We start from the raw sequence: 23,760 nt of genomic DNA, 5'->3' as shown, positions 1-23,760 counted from the left end.
TATTCTGTAAAAAATCATATTTAAATTATTTACGATATAACACACAATTCCAAACTATTCTGAGTACATTGAAGGAGGTCAATTAAACCTATTTTAAATAATTACACGTTCACAATCTTTCAAAATATATAAGTAGATAAAAAGTACGATAAAAAATCTTAATTTTTTATTTGAAAATGCATTGTTGAATTACGTACGTTATGGAATGAATTCATCAACAGCTATTTAGAATCATAAAATTTCTTTTAAAAACATTTGTGAGATTTATAGGAAAACTAAATCGTTTATTTTATACGATTTTTTTTAAGATAATACATACATTTTTTTGAGTCTTTGATACCAGTTTTCCTTGTGGTAAACCTTTATTTTTATTCTTGTTTTACATAAGAGTCCAGGTAAAATGCAAATATGGTATATGCCTAAATCACTTATGTTTATTTACTTTATATGTTTTCAGTTTGAACTGCTCCGAGATTGTATACAGTGATACATACATATACATTATATATATAAAATCATAATTTTACCCGTTATCGATCCACTGCTGGATGAAGGCCTTTTCAGCATGTTCATATATATAATATGTGTCCTAAAACGTATTGAGTCTTTTGCGCACGAGATAGTCTTAGCGTATTCTGACAAAAGTTGAGAAAGACCGGTATATAAGCAGTCATAATATCGCCTGTGACCTAAACATTCATCACCGAACAGTAATTAAATCATTTGGAGAAAGATGGTTACAAAATGAAGCTCAACATTTGGGTAACACATGATTCGACACTGAAAAATCTACTTGATCGAATTTCAATCTACAAATCTCTACTAAAACGTAATGAAATCGAGTCATTTCTGAGGCGGTTGGTCACGTGTGATGAAAAGTGTATCACCTACGACGACAATGTGCGAAAAAGATCTTGGTCAAAGAGAGGAGAAGCTACACAGTCTGTAGCAAGCCCACACTGACGTCCAGGAAGGTTATGTTTTGCATTTGGTGGGATTGAAAAGGCATCGTTCATCACGCGCTGCTGCCGCCAGGCGAAAGGTAGACTCAGACCTGTACTGTCGACAATTAGCGTGATTGCACCTAGCAATTTAAAAGAAACGGCCTGAACTGGTCAACAGAAAAGATGTCGTATACCACGCTCACAACGCCAGACCGCAAAAATTTGTAACAACCCGTCAGAATTTGAGAGAACTTGTCTGGGAGGTTTTAATACATCCACTATATAGCTCGGACCTGGCACCGCCAGGCTGTCATTTGTTTGGTCTCTGCACAATTCCTTGAATGGTATTTAATTAGTTTCAATAAAGGCCTCCGAATATAAATTGTCACAATTTTTTGACCAGAAACCACAGAAGTTTTATAGCGACAGGATTATGGTGTTGCCGGAAAAATGTCAGAAGAACGTAGAAAACAATTATGCATGCATATGTGGTCTCATAATGTTATTTTCCAATAACAATAAATACATTCTCAATTTTGGCCTTCAAAGGCTCAATACCTTTCAGACTACTTAATATAAACATACCGGTGAGCACAGGGTATGGCAACATTTAAGTAACTTTTCAATAATTAAAAATAGAAACATAAAATTTAGCAAATGCTCTTACCATGGAGCGATCCATTTTTCAGTAAGAGAGAACCACTTTCTCAAGCAATCATGATGAACAACTCATATATTTATATGAAAAGGGTAGGGTTGTGTCATATCAATTTAAATGTCATTAAAAAAAAAAAAATTTTGACGTAAAAATCTTCAGAATACAACAACCCAAATCAAAATCGCGGCTATTATTGGATAACTTTCTAGAATTTATTGGTTTACTAGATTTTTGGATCTAGAAATAATGTTTTCACAACTAGTTTTAAAAAGTGGCTTACATTACCTTTTAAATAGCTGATCAACAGTAAAACACTAAAAAAAATTAAATTTATCATATGCTCCTACTTCAAAACAATTTTTTTTTTGCCAAATTGAAAAAAAGAAAACGAAAATGTACTAAGGCTTAATTTGGAGCCAATTTCAAAAGTTGTAAAATTTAAAAAAAAATTGAAAAAAAATACAATTTTTTTTTTTTTTTTAGTTTTATTCCGGCTTTTTCATACCAGTTTATTTTTTATAAATTTTTCTCTAAGGTGTTTATTAATCGCAAAAAATTTCGGTTTTCAGATTTCAACGGAAATATCCATTTTGACCATCCCTGAATCCATTTTGACTAGTTTCGGCGTGATACGTCGTACAGACAGTACGTACGTATGTATCTCGCACAACTCAAAAACGATTAGCCGTAGAATGTTGAAATTTTGGATTTACGACTGTTGTAACATCTAGTTTTGCACCTCCCCTTTTGATTGTAATTGACTGGACCAAAAATGTTCAAAAAAGCCCAAAATCCAAAGAATTTGGATTTTGGACTTTTTCTTAACTATAGTAATAAGCCTTCATTGAGAGCTTTTCAATGATATTTCATTAGTGGTACGTATTTTCATTGGTTCCAGTTGTAGCCAAATAAAATTTTAATTAATGAAGTATTTGGATCTTACAAGGGAAATGCATATCGTTTCAAATCAGACCTCATCTCCTTTTTTACCTTTTTTTTTAATTTAAATGTTGATCTATTAATCATTATTAACCTATAATTGTAAAAAAAAATTATAGTAAATAATAATATAAAACGAATATGAAAAAATATCAGAAGTTATTAATGAAATAAAATTTTATGTACTTTTCATTTTAAAAAAAATGTGTATATGTAATTTAATAGGCGTACAAGAAGTCATGTCGATCCACATCAAATTTTTATACCAGCTGGATGATCTTAATTTCTCCAAAATGTAAGTAGTATCTTTTCCTGTTTAGCCTTCGGTAATTATCGTTCAGATATTATTTCAGAGGATGATATGTATGAGTGTAAATGAAGTGTAGTCTTGTACAGTCTCATTTCGACCGTTCCTGAAATGTGTGGTTAATTGAAACCCAACCACCAAGGAACACCGGTATCCACGATCTAGTATTCAAATACGTGTAAAAATAACTGATTTTTTTAGGATTTGAACGCTGGAACTTACGACTTCCACCTGGTTGGTCTACTGGTGAACGCGTCTTCCCTGATTTGGGAAGACGTTCACCAGTAGACCAACCAGGTGGGTTAATGTTTGTAGCCTATATCGATAATTATTTACCTTAAATTTGCCAACAATATTTTTCGAATTTTAGGGTAAAACTATACCAGAATAATATCAAGATAATACTTTGCCGGCAAAAATGTTGCTAGAATTGCTATATTAAAGGGGAAAGAATGCAGATCATGTCAAAAATTGGGCATCGGGTTTTTTTAAAAATCTTTATATTCCAGGTTCCAACTGGTTCACTAAACCAAAAAAAACATAGGTGTATATGTTGCAGTAAGTTTTGCTTTATATCTCAGGATTCAACAAAATTATTTTCTTAAAATTTCGCTCAAATATTTCTATAAATATTATATTTCTATATATGTGATGATTGATCACATTTTTTTTTCAAAATTCATCAAGGAGATGGGGTATATTGAGAATAAAGTACAATTTCGATTTTCTTCGAGGCATCTTAGAGAAAATTTTATTAAAGCAAATCTATACCTACAATGCATATATAAAAAATCTAAATAAAAAATAATTACAAAATAATCAAACCCCCCCCCCCCACCACTTAAAATTGAAACATGTTTTTTATTCCTTTGCTCAATATTTCTTCGGTTTAATTTTTTTTTTTGAAAGTTTATACTTCACATATAAACTATAAAAAAGTCTACATTTAAAAAAAATTGTAATCATTAATTTATACCCATCGGGTTGGTCTAGTGGTGAACTCGTCACTGGAGATCACCTGATTTCGAAGTCGAGAGTTCTAAGGTTCAGAAACTAATAAAGGCAGTTACTTTTTATATATCTGTATTTAAGTTATTTAGTAGGTTTTTAGAGTCTTTTCTGTTTTTCCCCGTAGTGGTTTTTGTTTTTATACGTAACGTATTATGTATTAGTAATTGCTCTTGTTATAATTATCTGCTTGTAAATATAGATTATAAAGATAATCAAACCAAACTTAACTACGCTCGCTTCGTTCGCTAACCTTGACTAGCGAGCTTAAGTTAAGGTCGGTTAGATTATATATATAATTTCTCTGCAAATATCATATAATTATAACATGAGCAATTACTAATACGTAATACGTACGTAAAAAAATCCATTGTGGGGGAAAAAGAGAAAAGACCTCGTTTTTAGTTCAATATTTATATTTTTATACGTTCTGAGAAAGAAAGATATCACCAAAAGCGCTTAACAAAGAGTAAAACAAATATTAAACAGTAAGTAAATGACAATTTGTTTTTAAAAATAAACTTTACTATCTGCTTTATTTTTTACTTCCTTGCACGAAGTAAAGGAACTATAGAGATCGCGAAAAATTTCGGTCGGAAAGATTTCAACGAAAATATCCATTTTGACTATCCATTTTCACTAGTTTCAGCGTCGTACGTACGTATCTCGCATAACTCAAAAACTATCAACCGTAGGTTGTTGAAATTTTGGATTTAGGACTGTTGTAATAGTTTTGAACCTCACCTTTTGATTGTAATCGACTGGACCAAAAGTGTCCAAAAGCCCAAAATCCAAACTATTTGGATTTTGGAATTTTTCTTAATTGTAGTAATAAGCCGTCACTGAGAGCTTTTCAACGATATATGATATAAGTGGTTCTTATTTTCATTGGTTCCAGAGTTATAGCCAAATAAAACTTTAATTAATGGATCATTTTCATCTTACAAGAGGAAGACACATCGGTTCGAATCCGACTTCATCTTTTTTTTTAGCTTTTTTAATTTAAATATATTGGTTTATTAATAATTATTAACCTCTGATTGTAAATTTTTTTTGCAATAAATAATAACAATAAACAAAAAGTATGAAAAACATCAGAAGTTATTAACGAAATAAAATTTTATATACTTTTCATTTAAAAAAAAATGTGTATATGTAATTTAACAGTCGTACAAGTTAGCCATGTGATATCCACATCAGATTTTTTTTGAGAATGTTTTCTCAGTTCAAATATTAATTGAAGGATTATATTTCGTTGATTTTTTTATTATAATTAAAGGTAGAATTGCATGTAAAAATAAACCACATGACGCAGTGGCGAAAAAATATTCTGTAGTGGAGTGGAAGTGCTTTCCCAATTATCTGGAGGTCCCGAGTTCGAATCCCATCCGGCATGGCATTTATCATAAGCTACAAAATTTCAGTTTTCATATTGCCATTCTCAAGCTTCGAACTTACGTGGTGAAGTTATATATCAAAATTTTCAGCTTTTAATTTTCAATTTGAGCAATCAATTTCAAATACAAATTTACGTAATTATAAAAATGTAATAGTGTAAGAAAATTAATAAGATCTGTTTTAGGAGTACCACGAAATTGTATACAGTTAACTTTTGATTTCTTAAAAAAATAACGACTTATTTTTAATTGGATCACAAAAAATTTGAAAATGGAAAAGTATACACTTAAGGAGTTCAAGTCCTAGTAAATTCAGTTATTTTTACACGGATTTGAATACTAGATCGTGGATACCGGTGTTCTTTGGTGATTGGGTTTCAATTAACCACACATCAGGAACGGTCGAACTGAGACCTGATCGGTCGAACTGAGTGTAAATAAAGTGTAATCTTGTACAGACAAGACTACACTTTATTTACACTCATACATATCATCCTCTGATGTATTATCTGAACGGTAATTCCCGGAGGCTAAACAGGAAAAAGAAAAAGAATTTTAACGATAAAACAGTGTAGAATGTGTACCGAAGTTATCTTTTAGAATACAATATTTATTCACTACAAATTGTTGAGATTCAGAATTTTCTTTTAATATTTAGGTCCGCCAGTTAGCCCAAAATTGAATTTTTGAAAACTGTGAAACAAGTGCCCTTTTATTTAAGAAAAAAATGTTTTAATACTAATTTTCACTACTGTAACACTTTCTGGTTAATATAGTGTCATGAAAAACTTTGCCATCTCCCAAATTGAATTTTTGAGAAACGGGGAAAATCCTTTCTTAGTGAGTGCCTGTATTAAAAAATCTGATGTTGATATCACATGATCTCCTTGTATACCTATTAAATTACGTACGCACATTTTTTTTAAAATGAAAAGTACATCAAATTTTATTTCATTAATAACTTCTGATATTAATATTTTTATTGTTATTATTGAATTATTATTTATTGCAATTTTTTTTTACAATCAGAGGTTAATAATTATCGATAAAATAATATATTTAAATTAAAGAAAAACAAGTTAAAAAAAAGGAGTCGAAGTCGGATTTGAACCGATGTGCCTTCCCCTTGTAATATTCAAATATTTCATTAATTAAAATTTTATTTGGCTGTAACTCTGAAACCGATGAAAATAAGTACCACTTATGATATATCGTTGAAAAGCTCTCAATGAGGGCTTATTACTGCAGTAAAAAGTCCAAAATTCAATCTTTTGGGGATTTTGAGCTTTTTTGGACACTTTTAGTTCAGTCAATTGCGATCAAAAAGGGAGGTGCACAACTAGATGCTACAACAGTCCGAAATCTAAAATTTCAACATCCTACGGCTAATCGTTTTTGAGTTATGCGAGATACTTAAATACGTACGTACAGTCGTCACACCAAAACTAGTCAAAATGGATATTCTATTGAAAACTGAAAACCGAAATTTTTCGCGATCACAATACTTCCTCTACTTCGTACAAGGAAGTAAAAATCAAAATATCCACCAAAATTCAGTAACTGGATTAAGCGTTTTGAACTTGCGTTGGTGTGTCAGTCAGGACACTTTATTATATATATACGTCTAACATTTATGTGTGTGTGTGTGTGTGTGTGTGTGTGTGTGTGTGTGTGTGTGTGCGTGTGTGTATGTGTGAACGCGCGCGCGCAAAAGTATGGGTATTTCGCTGAAAAGTGTTTGTTTGTCTGGTGTTATAATATTAAAAGAATAATAGTCAAGAGACTCGTATAATATATTAGACGTTAATTGTCGTAAGGAAAACGTGGGAGTGAGGCGATATTGACGTCATCTTATTTAATCAATATGAGTTACACTACTCCTCTTAAAAATGTTGGAATATAATTTTATTCATCCTAAACGAAATTTTATTTACACATTAATATTTTATATTGCTATACATAAATAAACATATATTTTTCCCGCAGTGTTTAATTTATAATCGGTTCAATTTTACCAGAACCATACGTAAATTTGGACAAAAAAAAGGACATGCAGACAGGGGTTTCCATTGAAATTTCTCAAAGAATTGAATATACTCTACGTATATACTTGTACATATCAATTATAGTATATAAATATATATTAAACTTAAAGAAGCACATAAAAAGATGAATCAAAAGAATATTGATCGTCCACAGTTCAGAACATAAAAACAAAGAAAACACCAAAAATAATGTTACAATCACATATAAAATAACTAATTAAACAAAATGTTAAATTACTCAAAGAACAAACAAAAGTGGCGAGATTAATGAAGAATTTTGACAATGCACAACACCCTAGGATAGCTGATTCACCTCAAATTTTGGAGAACTTACAGATCTAATGTATGTAGTCGCTTTAGGAGCCTAACGTCCTCGCTGTTATCCAGAAGGTTAATCGCGAGCCAGGTCTCATTTTGTATCTTGTACCTACTCTCCGAACCTCCTCTTGAACGATTGAAAATTCCAGATAATCGTGTGTTTCAGTGTTTTTCGCAAATCACGGCGCATCTGTTATATTTTTGAATACTTTGTTCTGGACTCGCACACTACTTCAATGTTACTCTCGCTTTTCGTAACTCATAGTTGGATTCCGTAGATTCAAATCGGTTTCAGGACCACTGAGTGGAGCAATTACTTATTAGCTGATGATAATTGCGACCTGCTGCCTAAAAACCAGTACATTTCTCTGAACTTAACGTTATGCTGCATCCTTTTCTGACATGACTCCTCCACATGAGGCGGCAATCCAGATGGACTCCTAGGTATCGAAAGATGTGTATGCACGACGAAAACTCCATTAAGTTGAACTCGCGGGCAGTCACCCCCTCCTCATCGCAAACGTAATATGCGTAGACTTAGCCGGATAAATCATCTTCCATTTAGCTAGCCGTTCGTTATTTAGATCTAATACAGTTTAAAATTTATCAAAAGGTGCGATAGGCTCAGCATCCCCTGCTAGGATCGCCGAGTCATCCGTAAACGATGCAACTGTGATATCCTCTGGAGTCGGGAGGTCCGCAGTGAAGACCGAGTATACAACCGGCCCCAGAACTGAACCCTCAGAAACACTCGATCCACGATCAAAAAATTCAGACTTGACCTGGGAAAAACGAAATTCAACGTAGCGGAACAGGATCAAGTAATACGGTTAAGGAAGACACATTAACGGTTTATTGCCGCATAAATATTTTTTGTTGTTATATATAAATATATGTGTGAACAGTGATTAAAAGAGAATCAAAGTAGATTCAAAATCGTAAACAACAATAGAGAATGGACGGATTACAAACAAATATTGTGAAAGATATCAAGTCATTAATCAGAACCCAGAAGAATTAAATGTAAACATAAACAAAACCTACCCATCGACCTTCTGCTCTTATTAGCTATTACACTCTTAACTATTTATCGATGGTTTAGGTTGACCAACCGAATAAATAATTCTATTACAGAATCTGAAACAACTTATTTTTAAAATAATTTCTTCTTTTTTTTTTTTTTACTTCCCCGCCCAGCATTACAACAGCAGAGCTATAGCTATAGAAGGGAACTATGCGATTTCCACCGGATCTTTACATTTTGACACCTAAGAAACCCAAAAAACTAAAATCCAGATGGAAATTTTCCGTTTGTACGTGTGTGTTCGGTGTTAGGTATCACACCCTAAATCACCTTATATCTTCGACACTACTCGACCGATTTCTACCAAACTTGGTCAGATTACTTCTATGTATCAGGCATTGATGTCATTAAATTTTCAACTTAAAAGGTCAAGGGGGTGAGACTGTAGAACAAGGTTACCCTCAGTATCTCGAGAATTCACCTCATTAAGTTTTACTTTTCTTAGGAACATTTTTTAACAATTAAAAACAATATTTCATAAACAAATTTTGGCAAAATTGCACCCCACCCCAAAAAATGCTCTAAATAAAATAGTCATAACTGAACCGCTCATCTTGATCCCGTAGGGAAAGACACCCTCCATGCGGCAGTTTCGGTCGCCACGCCACCCCTCTATACCTAGTCTTTATGCGCTTTACCGGAGGTCATCTTTACAAACTCGGAAAAAGGCATCTCTCAGCTTTGTTCTTGCCTCAGTCAGGATGCTACCGATGCGAATACCACGTGTGATATTCCCATCGATGTACTACTAGGAAATGAATTCTTTAAAACAAAACACATCTATGTTGAGTCTTCAACAAGACTGAGTGATATGAAGGAACTGAAATTAAAAACGAACTACGTACCCGACAGGTTAGAAGTTGAGTTCAACACGCAACTATAACACAAAATAAGAAATAAAAATAAGTCTAAATAAACAAAACACTACAAAAACATCAAACCTTATAACACAAGAACAACAAAACCAAGACGCAGGAAAGACCAGGCGGAACCCTAAATTCCCTCGGCAATCCGTTCTCTTGCCAGAAACCCGTAGAAATTTTCAACGATTACCCATTCGGCCCGGTTTCTCCAATTCCCACGGAGATCTAATGTCGACTCGATAATGTCGAGCCGAAAAATAGTCTCCGTTCTCATAAGTTCGTTTTTTTGCGCACTCGTAAATTACATGGTATGCGTCAACTAGTTCTTTTCCTTTTTTCTGTTTAGCTTCCGGTAACTACCGTTTAGATAATACTTCAGAGGATGAATGAGGATGGTATGTATGAGTGTAAATGAAGTGTAGTTTTGTACATTCTCAGTTCGACCATTCCAGAGATGTGTAGTTAATTGAAACCCAACCACTAAACAACACCGGTATCCAAGATCTAGTATTCAAATCCGTGTAAAAATAATTGGTTTTACTAGGACTTGAACCGATGCAATAGAATGTTTCATCCCGGCCTGTAGATCAATCGGTGGCACATCAGCTATGACTGACGCCGCTTCTGTACCTATCGAGCGGTACCCTGCGATATTCCACAGATTGAGCCGTCATTGTTGGCTAAACAACCTCCTTCTGTTCTGTTGTATTGTAAGGTTGCCAAATACTTGGTTACTCTCTTCCATAATCTGGTAAAGAGGAATTTAGGTAGCATGATTGAGATTGTAAATTAAATACTTAATACAAACTCATACATATGTTTAAATAAATACATATATTTAAGTTACATAATGAGTACTCTGTTAAAATATAATCATCTTTCTTTTGTTGCGTTTCAAAGCGTTGTAAATGCAATAAGTCAAACATAATGCAATTTTTTTTTCTATCAATAAATAAGTTTATAAAATTTTAAAAAATAAATACACATCACTTAAATAAGAAAATATCCCGGTTTTGGAAACTACTAAATCGATGCACGGATTTGTTGTAACGTAATTCAAATGTACATTCATCAATTTACCGTATATCTCCCGCCAATTTATACAAATTTATAATTAATATCTTTCCAGTAAAAATCGGTCAAAGATTAAGTAACAAACTGAAATAAAAACTCCTCCCTATTTATATAGACAGATTATAAATTCTCATTACTATATAAGGAGATGTCTTTTTCTTTTGTTCCCAGTAACCGCGAAAACTACTGAACCAATCATTACGAAATTTTAACTGTAGCTTTCTTATGACCCCCGGAATATTACCACCGTTCAAACCTCACCGATCTCACTGCTATTTAAATCACAAAAAATCAACGAACGTGTAAATAAATAACCTAGAACTTCTTTTGTTAAATTTTATATCATTCTCTATATCGATCATCGCCAATGTCAATATCGACTTCATAAAAATTACATAATCTGAAGAATATGTAATTTACTACGTTTAATATCATTGTCTACAAAAGATCAATTTGTATTATTATCGAAATATACATGTAAAAACAGATTATCTTAAAAGGTGAAGCCAAACTCTAGGAAGTAATTCTATTTAATATACTTAAGAAAAAATGTGAAAATAGGTCCGAAAACGCATATTTTCCCGTCTGTCCACATTTTTTTTTTTAAATAGGGAAAAAATAACATACTCTTCGTTGATAAATTTCAAAATGGCGGTCGTTTAATTTTTCAATCTTAAATATCTTAGGAATTCTTAGATTTATCAAATTGTGTTGCATTATAAAATTTATGAAACCGCATGGAGGGATGCTATTTATTAATAAATCGTTATTGCTCACGGCCTGATGTGTTGTTATTTCGTGAAATGATAAACCATATCGTTTCATTATACGGATTTTTTTTTTACATTAATTATATTCATTAATTTTTTACTTCCTTGTACGAAGTAAAGGAAGTATTGTGGTCGCGAAAAATTTCGGTTTTCAGATTTCAACGGAAATATCCAATTTGACCATCCATGAATCCATTTTGACTAGTTAGGCGTGACGTTTGTACGTAGGTATGTATCTCTCATAACTCAAAAACGATTAGCGATTGGATGTTGAAATTTTGGATTTAAGAGTGTTATAATATCTAGTTGTACACTTCCCCTTTTGATTGCAATCGGCTGAACTAAAAGTGTTCAAAAAAGCTCAAAATCCCCAAATATTTGTATTTTGAACTTTTTCTTAACTACAGTAATAAGCCCTCATTGAAAGCCTTTCAGCGATATATTCGGCTTTTCGGTGAAACTTATTTTCATTGGTTCCAGAGTTATAGCAAAATGAAATTTTAATTAATAAAATATTTGGATATTACAAGGGGAATGCATATCGGTTCGAATCAGACTTCATCTCCTTTTTTTTTGTTTTAATTTAAATATATTGATTTATTAAAATTATTAACCTCTATATTTGGCTGTAACTCTGAAACTGATGAAAATAAGTACCACTTATGATGTATCATTGAAAAGTTCTCAATGAGGGCTTATTACTGCAATAAAGAGTCCAAAATTCAATTGTTTGGGGATTTTGAGCTTTTTTGGAACCTTTTGGTTTAGTCGATTGCAATCAAAAAGGGAGGTGCACAACTAGATGTTAATGCAGTTCTAAATCCAAAATTTCAACATCCTACAACTAATCGTTTTTGAGTTATGCGAGATACACACGTAAGTACAGACTTCATGCCGAAACAAAATATGGATTCAGGGATGGTCAAAATGGATATTTCCGGTGAAATATGAAAACCGAAATTTTTCGCAATCACAATACTTCATTTACTTTGTACAATGAAGTAGCAAACATGAGAATGATCTGTTAAATCATAAACAAAAGAAGACTCGTTTTTTATCTAAAACATATATTTTTTTAAAATTTAAATTGAATAATGAACTCTAAGGTTAACACTCTATAAAATACATATTTCTGGATGACTTTGTCAAGTTTAAAAGAAAAATCTGTTTTTGTTAATTTATTACAACCATTTATTTATACTGTTATTTTCATTGTTTGATGTGAACTGACGCATTTTACAAACATACGCTCACAAAACCCAGTCAAAAATTTAAATTTCCGCAAAATTGTTTTAATCATCTAAAAGTAAATATTTTTCCTTAACTGTTATTGTTGTTTAATATTTAATTTAGTAAAATCTTTGGAATTTATAACTGGTTTTTTTGAGTGAGTTCCGAAATAGTATTTTGAAATATAATGATTTTAAAATTACTAATATTGGAAAAATATAATTTGCTACGAAACTAATTATATTCATAAATAATCACTCTATGAATGTATTCGCATAATTTTATTTCAATTTTTTGAATCTGATTTTATTTGCTGGCCTTTGATAAACAAATCTGAAAATACTTCGACCTGACAACATTATATTATATTATATTATTCCTAAATGTAACAAATTCTTTTAAATTTACCAAAACTTATTTCTTTATATATCGTTTATTCTTTAATAAGTTATTTCTTTAGGTATTCTGTCAGGATAATTGAATGATCTATAAACCTTTTAGCAATAATAATAATAATAATAATAATTTTAGCTTTTTTAGTAATATATTCCGCTTTAGTTTTCAAAATTGAGCGGTTAACTGAAAAGTTTGATTTTTTTTTTACTAGTAAAGCCATTGAAAACCTATTTCATCCTAGACCACTGAAACCGGTACTAGATTTTTTTTTTACGTCCTTGTACGAAGTAAAGAACGTATTGTGATCGCGAAAAATTTCAGTTTTCAGATTTTAACGGTAATATCCACTTTGATCATCTGTAATCCATTTTGACTAGTTTCGCCGTGACGTCTGTACGTACGTACGTACGTATGTATCTCGCATAACTCAAAAATGATTAGCCGTAGGATGAATACTTGGCAAGAACGGTGGAATGCGGGAGAGAAAAGTCGATGGACTTATCGTCTCATTGGGAATGCAAGGAGTTGGTGCAGTAGGACTCACGGATCAATTGATTATAGTCTTACGCAATTCCTGGCCGGACATGGTGGTTACAGATCGTATCTGTTTAGGTTCGCTCTTGACCATTCAGACCGTTGTCCAGCTTGCGATGTTGAGGGAACTCCGTACCATGTCTTTTTCAGTTGTACGCGATTCCAGAATGCACGGAGATGGATGCTAGGTGCCCTTTGTCGGGTAGACATGTTCAGCCCTGAGGTTTTTCGGAAGGTAATGCTTCTGTGTGTGAAGCAGTGGACTATTATTGCTTATTATAATAGAAAGGTTTTAAAAGAACTTAGTAAAACAGAAAAAAACTCGTAGAAGACGGCGAGCATTGGCGCAGCCTGCAAGGGAATGAGGCGTCTGAGGATGCGAGGTTGGATAGGTCTGCGTCTGAGTGCCTTGGGGGCTCTCTCGAGCATGAGGGGGGTAGCTTTGGTGCGGTGAGGCCTTGGACACTCCGCACCCGGCCTGAGGGCGTTGCTCACGTTTTTAATGATTATGGCTGACGAATATGTGGGTAAGTGTTAAGTTGGTAAGTAGTTGAGTTGAGTTGAGTTGAGTTGTGTGTGTGTGTGTGTGTGTGTGTGTGTGTGTGTGTGTATGTGTGTGTGTGTGTGTGTGTGTGTGTGTGTGTGTGTGTGTGTGTGTGTGTGTGTGTGTGTGTGTGTTAGATGATGGGTGTATATTTCGTGTACTCTGGGTGAGATTGGAAATTTAATTAACTTTTTAGTGTACTTTGGTGGATAAGTTTGCTGTTGTGGGCATGTCTTTATGATAGTTGTGCGCTTGTCTTGTGTTAGCTTGATTCGCCAACCGAAAAAATTTCGGTTTTCAGATTTCAGCGGAAATATCCATTTTGATCATCCCTAAATCCATTTTGACTAGTTTCGGCCTTACGTCTCCGTACGTACGTATTTTTAAATTTTGGATTAGGACTATTGTAACATCTAGTTGTGCACCTTCTATTTTGATTGTACTCGACTTGACCAAAAATGTCAATGCATAAATGTGTGTGGTACGTCTTAGTACCAGTTAGGTGTTCTACTTTTTCTGAATGTTTTCCTCTTTAGGCATTTGTGGTGAGCAGTGTGTGCGTTTAGTGGTCTGGTATGGACGATGTTTGCTTGTGGAGACCGAATATGTAGGATGTTGAAATTTTGAATTTGGGACTGTTATAACATCTAGTTGTGCATCTCCCCTTTTGATTGCAATCGACTGAACCAGAAGTGTCCAAAAAAGCCCAAAATCCAAAAAAATTGATTTTTTATGTTTTTTTTTTAAATATACTAACAAGACCTCATTGAGAGCTTTTCAACGATATTCATAAGTGGTACTCATTTTCATTGGTTCTAGAGTTATAAAAAAATATAATTTTAATTAATGAAATATCTGGATCTTACAGAGGAAGGCACATTGATTCAAATCAGATTTCATCTCCTTTTTTAACTTTTTTTTTTAATTTAAATATACTGATTTATTAATAATCACTAATCTCTGATTGTAAAAAAAAATACGATAAATAATAATTCAATAATAACAATAAAAAAAAATATATGTATATAAAATATCAGAAGTTATTAATGAATTAAATTTTAGTACTTTTCATTTTAAAAAAAACTTGTATATTTAATTTAATAGACATACAAGGAAGTCATGTGGTATCCACATCAGATTTTTTTTAGAATTACTGTTTCCCTCTTGGGACTCATTCAGTAATTTTTCTCTACTATTTAATATTACTCTTACTGTAGATGAGGCCAAATTAAAATTACAACAAATATCAAATTTCTTATTTCTCTATTCTAATATTTGAATAATTTTAATTTTTTTTGTGAAGAATGAATAGCTATAATCTGAAACTAAAAACAACAAAACAAAGAACGGCTTGAACGTACTGTAAATATTGAACTGTAGTACTATTGCATAAATAGCTGTGTATTGTAATATACAGTACAATACGCATCAACTTGTAGATAATTACACTACATGATTTAGGCCTATATGAAGCAAAGGGCGGAGTATTGGTATCGAATTATTGGCGCGTCCTTGTTAAGTAACAGATAAAAAAAGGTTATTCATAGAATTCGTAGAAAGGTATATATATATATATATATATATATATACATATGCGTTCTAGTGTAACCTGTTTCTATTTAAAGAGTTCAGATACCTTGATCGTTAACCTTCGAAAAATTCTGCCCCCCATCGATTTAAAAGTAGTTGTAATACGTATTGTTTGACCGTTGTAGAGAAATTTAGGCATTTTTTTTGTGTTACAGAGAGCTTAAAATACACTGATCGATGTAGAAATTAGGACCAACCAGTTCCTCTTTTTTTTACAGAGAAATTTTCATTACAAGAGCTGTTATGTTTTCATTACAAGAGAAAGTTCACTGTATACAATAAATAGAATAAAACTAGTCATTTGGTTATGAAATAAAAAACAATATTACCTGTATAAAAACAGAAAACAGAACTTTTTTTTCATTGTTTGTTACTTCCTTGCACGAAGTAAATGACGTAATCACGAAAAAATTTCGGTTTTCAGATTTCAACGGAATATCCATTTTGATCATCCCTGAAACCATTTTGACTAGTTTCGGCCTGACGTCTTTGTACGTACGTATGTATCTCGCATAACTCAAAAACGATTAACCGTAGAATTTTTAAATTTTGGATTGGGACTATTGTAACATCTAGTTGTGCACCTTCCATTTTGATTGCAATCCACTTGACCAAAAATGTCCAAAAAAAGCCTTTTTTTAACCGCAGTTATAAGTCCTCATTGAGAGCTTTTCGCGGATATATCGTGATACTTATTTTCATTGCTTCCAAAGTTATAACCAAATAAAGTTTAATTATGAAATATTTGGACCTTACAAGGGGAAGAGACATCGGTTCGAATCCACCTTCATCCCTTTTTTTTACCTTTCTTTTGAATTTAAACATATTGATTTATTAGTAATTATTAACCTATGATTGTACAAAAAAATCTACAATAAATAATAACAATTAAAAAAAAAAAAAAAATCAGAAGTTATTACCGAAATAAAATTTTATATACTTTTCATTTTAAAAAATGTGTATATGTAATTTAATAGGCGTACAAAAGTCATGTGGTGTTCCCATCAAATTTTATAGTAATATCAATAATAAGTCATTAGCGATCTAAATGAAACTAAGCGTTCATAAGTAATTAGTCAATAAACTCCAAACATCGGATAACAAATATCGTGACAAGAACATGACTATTAGACTATTTTCACTGAGCACACAGTACTACGTAAGGGATCTCACGTAAGCAAAACCGCGAAATTGAGCTTTTCATCCCACTAACATAGAGAAACCGCAACAGTCTTTTGATGTATTTCTTCATATTGAGCAAATCCTTCACATCTCATCTGAACCTAGGTTTAAATGACGACGAATATTCCCGAATATTACGGAAACTAGAATTAAGTGGTTTACGGACCATTCTGCATTGCACGCCTCATAGTTCTGCTGAGAAGAGCCAAACAGGTAGGCGAGGGTTCGTTTTGCGTACACAATCCTCAGTCGCGTTAGGATGAGTATCCTTTTATCTGGAATAACAGAAAAGTAGTCTCTTCTGGTCTTCAAATAACAGAACAGAGCAGTGGCAGCTCGTAGAATAAAAGAACCGAAAAAATGAATCGAATAGAATAGATGGAAGCAGGATAATAATCTAATTCTACACTTTATCACATTCAAGAATATGTACACGGTTTATAAGCATATCGTGCTTAAAACCCGTATTCGGTTTAACCGAATAAATAATAAAATGTAAATACAGATTTTATTTTTTAGTATTAATAGATAATAACTTAATAAAATGTCCGCTTAAAACACTATAGTCCAACGGTGCTTAATTTAAATTTCTATATACACAGAAACAAATACATAATTGGTTTTTACTAATTACTTTCTTTTTCACCCTTCCAGCATGTTTTTGAACAGATTTAGCAATCGAAGAGCCCTTAATTTCCGCCATTTCTGATCGCTACTGAAAAAAACAACTAAACCACTTTCATATTCCTTCCACCGACTAAACTAGAAAAGGGAACGAACAAGGAACGTTCCATTCACTCGCGGAGTAAAAAAAAAACTACCTTCCACCTGCAAACCAGAGTCGGCATTGCGGGATCAACAGTGCTCTCTCTCCCTTGCAGCCTCGCGTGCAGCTTCCTATATGCTCATGTGCACACGCCCACAACAGCCAAACACCACGCCGCTAGAACTGCGAAGCAGACAGTTCCATAAAAAGAATTTTCTATTTTTTCTCATAAATTCGGGGATGGCTACTGGCATTAAGCTTAAGGATTATATATTGTACAAGTATAGAGAAAGAATTAAATAAAAAAGGACTCGTTATATTAAATGTTACCGATAATATCAAATGGAAATAGGGGGTGCTGCAGTTCCACAGTGCCTATACGCGAGCCGCCACTCTTCTGTTGTTTGGGATAAAAGGTTTCTCGAAGACGTTCTCCTGGATGCCATGTAAGGCCGTTGGATGATTCATCGACCAGAACTTATTCCATTGAATACTCAGTTTAACACGCGCGAACTGTCTTCATGAAGTCGTTCTCACACATTAATTTCAATCGGAGGCCACTATCTTGGCAGCCTCATCAGCTCGTTCGATCCCGAGTATACCTCAATCCCCCGGGACTCATACGAATACTACTGTTTTGTTTTCTCTTGAGAGGCTGTTATAGATAATTAGAATTACGGGCTCAGGTCACCTGCAGTGCAAGTTCTCAAATGATCTTCTAAATTCAGTTATTATTAGAAGGCTGTCGTCGTTACAGGCCTAAATAACTCTTAAGGCAGAATAAGTTGTGTAAGCTACATAAAAAAAAACACAGACAACAGGTCCATTTTCGCACTTTACAACTAACACTTCCACCTGTGAGAAAGTATTTTTAATAAATTATTTAACGATTTAAAAATTTTCTCAACAATTTATTTGAAATTAAATAAAACAATCTCATTAAAAAACGTATTTTTCTGTTTTTAAAAGCGATACTAATTAGAGATACCTGAGTCTATATGTTTAATATATACGTATTTATACGCGTATATGTACGCAAATATAATTTCCATGAAATGTCTTCAAATTTTTTATTTTGTTGTTTAACGATTTAAATTTTTTTAAGACGATTAATTTACTTTATAAGCTTGAAGCTAGTGCACTGTAATATGATGACAAAATTTTGCAGGGTATGAAAAGTAAGAAATGTGACTGATATTCGAACCCGAGATCTTCTAAGTGAAAGACTGAGAGGCCATCGTCTAGAGGAGTTTAAATTTATTATTTTTATATAGTTATATCACTATATTAGTTTTTTTTTTTTTTATTAATATGGACAGAAACCACGTTGTTATATCTATTAATTAATTTTATATTGTAAATTCTTCTTCATTTGCGATTTCCACTGTGTAAAGTAACGCCTCAATTGTTGATGTTATTTATTTAATCTATAATTATCCTACGATTTGAATTATATTTTTATGTAATTGTGGTGAATGAATAAAAATTCTAACAGACGTCTAATAAAATTCATATGGTAGTAAAATAAATAAAAAATAACACTGTTAATCTACAGTTTACATTAATGATTCCATAAGGTAATTCTATCATGATAAAAAAATTTCTGTGGGAATCAAACCGATGACAATCAAATTAGAAGAAAGTGATATGACTAATATATACATTTATACAAATTATGTTTATTTATTTACTTTTTAGTAGATAGTGTGTTTCAAAATCTTTAATTTTCATGAATAAAATGAAAAACTTTTCTTTAAATCCTGCAAATGTTATATGTCGATTTAAAAAACAAATAAATAATTTTAAAAAGATATAAATGTAAAAGAAAGAACACCTTTTCAATTTGGTTCCATTTGCCTCATATTTATTTAATTTTACGAATATATGTTTTATTTCAATTTTAAATATATGTAGGTGAGCCTACAAACAACCCTGACCAACTACAAAAAATCCGTCCATAAGAAACGCTAAAATCTGAGGCGTGATTAATATAAGCAAAAGGATGCATTTAAACGATTTCCATTGAGCTTAAATAAGGCTCTCTGTAAAATAAAATTCAAATCTTTCAAAACTTTTGTTTGTTTTATTTAACTTATCACACACCGTTTTGTTTAGAATTAAATTCTCTTAAGTTTCGTTTAAAAATTTTATGTGTTTATTACCCATGTAACAAAGTTATTGTACGGCAAACATAAAAAAAAACAGGGGTTTTTTACTCCAATTTATTAGTTTTCACCCCATATTTCTCAAAAACTACTGCAAGTATAATTTTGGGTCCTATTCTATTTTTCAGTTTAAAAACTGTACGAAATCATTATTAATTCTTTTTCTTAATTAACATATTAAAGACATTTTCAGTACAACCTCATTTAACCTGTGTACCTGAAATCCGAGCGAAATCTTTCAATAGCCGTAACTCGCAAACGAGGCATTTTAAAACATTTGTTTATATGAACTTTTTCGATTATTTTCACGAGTAGAATAGTTTATAAAAGTCCCGGGAGAACTTCGTGATACACTCTGTATATTATTGCTTGAAAATATTTTAATTTTTTTTTTTACTTCCGGGTCCGCAGTCAAGCAATTCATTCCGCAGAGGATGAGATGAATGTTTTGTAGCGTGTGTAAAAAATGCCATGCCTGACCGGGATTCGAATCCAGGATCTCCGGGTGAAAGGGTATATATATATATATACCACTCGCGTCTTTCTATAAGTTATTTACTTATAGAAAATATTGGTTAGCGTGAAGTTCGTTTTCGATATAAAGGATGCCGCCATTATTATTATATTCTAAATTATGTGTTTTTTTTTAATTATATGTAAATTGTTAACTGTGCAATTATTGTAAAATTGAATTATGTTTTTACATGAATTACACGTTTTTCTGTACCTATGTGTAATACGCAAATGCTTTGTGTAGCTGTTCTATTGCACAAACAAAACAAATAAATTATCACTATTATTAATGTATATAAAATGCGAATCTACTTTCGAAAAACTGCTGTTTGAACACCGTGAAATTATTTATATAAGTAAAATTTTCCAATTTAGTTATCTGGATAAATGTTCTCTGTACAAAATATCACCAAAAGAACATTGTCTACAATAATTTTAAAATTTTTAAATTCTAACTGACCATCTTAGGTTTAAATGATCAATAAAGACTTGATCATAAAGGTTTGAATATATATACATTTAAAAAATATTTACGCGTTGAATTGATAGTATTCCTTGTTTAAATCGTTTACAAACAGTCAATGATTTGAAAATATTGGTTAGCGAGGAGCTCATACAATCGCCATCATTATTATTATTATTTCCTTTTCGCTATCTTTCATAGCCTAATAAATAATTTTTTTCTACTTTTCTTGTAGATACGTTGATGAAAACGTAGTAAAAATCAAAAAAAATATTTTTGAATTTTTCTAATCGAAGTTTCTTTTTTTATTTTAACTGTTAATCACATTATCCTACATTTAATATGAAATAATTTTAAAAGCAACACGATATATTAACAGATAAAAAGCCTTAAATGATATGTAAAAATAAAAAACCAAGAATAGTTTGAGTTTTTCATGTAATAGAAAAATAAATCAATCTATTTTTTTAATTTTTTGATTAGAGTATATAATAAATTATTAAACAATTATTGTCTTTTATTAATTGCAGTTTTATCGTTTACATTCTTTGCTAATTCCAGACATGCACATATAATTTAGTTATAAGCTTACCTTAATATCGTATCAAATAAATTACGTCTCAAATATATATATAATACAACAGTAAAATCCGAAAAGAAAAAAAATTAAATATAATACTAAATTTTTATCGATTAAGAAATAATAAAAATATTACTTTTAAGTAATTTATTAGTTTTAAAATATAAATAAATAACGCATTAAAATATTAAGTTATAAAAAATGTGTAATCTACAATATCGAAATGACTTAGACATGTATACAACTGTTAACGCTCGCGAATGCCATCGGTCGGGCGTCTGACAGACGGACTGAATAAACCGGGGCTTAAAAGAACCAGTAACTAGATCAATTTGCTACTACAATGCTAGTTTATAATTCTGATTGTCGCTATTAAAACGTGGAAAAAGCGCTTTCCCGAATCGTTTTACTCGTTAAAAAGTAGATAAAAATAAACCAAATAATCTAAATAAATAATTAATAAAAATAGGATTTATTTTACGGGAGGTGTGTGTGTTTGATAACGGTAAAAATTAAATTATTTTAAAATAAATTAGAGCAGACCTGAAATTTAATGTCCAGCCGAATCCACCCCGTCAAGCACTGTCCAGTTTGCACTGGTCTATCTTTCCTGGACTGACGGATATTAACTATTACCCTATTGAGTAAGCGAGGTCTCATTGCCATGCATGCATGTGCGGGATGTGTGGTATCGTCTACTGCCCACTCCGTTCCGACCGTCAGATCTGCAGATATAATATACTTTGTTGTACTTTTTATTTTCGTTAAATTTATATTGTTTATTTTCTATAATTTATATCTTTTATTAATTTAAACGGTTGTTAAATAAAAGCACTAATTTATTTTTTATTTTGTTTTTAGTAGGTAATTTGTACAGTTAATTATAAAAATTTATAAAATAGATTCATACGATACGAAAATATAATATACAAGTACACAGATAAATACATATAAAATAAATTTTGAGAAAATACTTATAATAAACCAAACTTAAGAAAAAACCATAAATCTTTTTTAACACGTACTTTAAATTTCAAATTTAAAGTAAGTAATTTAAATCTAATTAGTAACAAAATTTTTATAGTTAATTTGGTACCGATTTCAAAAGTCAAAATTGAAAATAATATTTAAAAGTCTATTTCTTATTTTGAACTGCAGTTTCTTTTTTTAAGTCAGTTTTACTTTTTATCCTTTATATTTGGACCGCTATCCCTTTGAAAAAAAAATCCGTTTCCAAGAAACACAAATGTCGAAAGATCTTTGTCTTGATAAAAATAAGAAAAGAGAATATAGAAAAAAATGCTGTTACTGACTATGGGGAAGGTTATCTGGATTATGTGAATATATATGTATATATAATTTCAGGATCTGATTCATAACACCGATGTGAGCAAAGAAGTTCATATCGACAATAACATTTTTTTATGAATTTTTATTAATTTACTATTATTATTTATTATTAATAATTTTTATTGTATTTAGAGGAAGAAATAAAAATAGGCAAAAATTTATCAACTTGCATTACGGTATGAAATCGTACTGCCGGGTTATATGTCTGCAGTAACTCGATTGTTTGTAAATGGATTTTTAAAAAAGAGGTTCATTTTGTCAAAATAGAATGCTTAATACATTTTCTAATAAGTAAAATTTTGATCAAACAAATAATTACAAAGATATTGAAAAATTAATATGGCCGCCATTTTGAAATTTTTGAACGTGACGTTTTAAATTTTTTTTTTATTTTGTAGAATAAGACAAAAAATGTAATTAAAGTAGGTTTACCCGTTCCTGAGAAATATTTTTTTTGTTGAAAAAACACAAAATGGCGTCCAGAAAGAAAACAGGATTTAATTCTTATGAACTTTTTTCCTCATTTTGGTGTCCTGAATCAGTACCTGAAGTTCGGCGAAAACAACCCGGAACACTCCATATATACAGTATCCAGAAAGTCTGGAAACGGCTTAATTATAAAAAACTGAATGCGACTATGTTACCACAACAAATTTAATTGATTGATAACTTTATAAAAAAAAACTACTCTTAGTTGTGTTTGAAATTATTATCGACCATTTTGGATCAGTCATATTGAATTCAACTTTATTTTTTTAAGTAGCATGATGGTCATATTACACATGATTTCAATGTAGATTTGAACTGGAAAAAACTTTATTGAAAACCCCGTATCAGTAGCTTCATCCGTTAAATATTGACCGTTATAGTATCCATATCGGGGTAAAACGGCCGTCTCCAAACACCATTCAAGATAAATATTTTTGGTAGAAGGGGGATAATTACACATCATGCTGAAAACGATTCTGAAAAATCGTTTTCTAAAATCAGTTCTCGTTACTTAATTATTCGAAATTTATCATTACAATATTAGATAACGA

The 23,760-nt window shown here is 31.5% G+C and overlaps 1 protein-coding gene across 2 annotated transcripts in view; it reads right to left on the bottom strand.

The window, feature by feature from the left end:
• The window catches only part of LOC142318767 (sodium/potassium-transporting ATPase subunit beta-2-like), a 53,628-nt gene extending 31,558 nt beyond the window's left edge, over positions 1–22,070 (bottom strand). Inside the window, exon 1 of one of the 2 annotated variants that reach the window (XM_075355218.1) lies at positions 21,914–22,070. The gene's annotated coding sequence lies outside the window, so the exon portion shown is untranslated. Of the gene's footprint in view, positions 1–21,382; positions 21,651–21,913 lie in introns of those variants that run through there. The other variant, XM_075355220.1, reaches the window with a different exon arrangement.
• Positions 22,071–23,760: the final 1,690 nt, after the last annotated feature.

Source organism: Lycorma delicatula, chromosome 2, assembly GCF_047948215.1.
Source record: "Lycorma delicatula isolate Av1 chromosome 2, ASM4794821v1, whole genome shotgun sequence".
In the NCBI taxonomy this organism is placed as follows: domain Eukaryota; kingdom Metazoa; phylum Arthropoda; class Insecta; order Hemiptera; family Fulgoridae; genus Lycorma; species Lycorma delicatula.
Note: the sequence above shows the minus strand (reverse complement) of the source record. Positions and strands in the feature narration are given on the sequence as shown.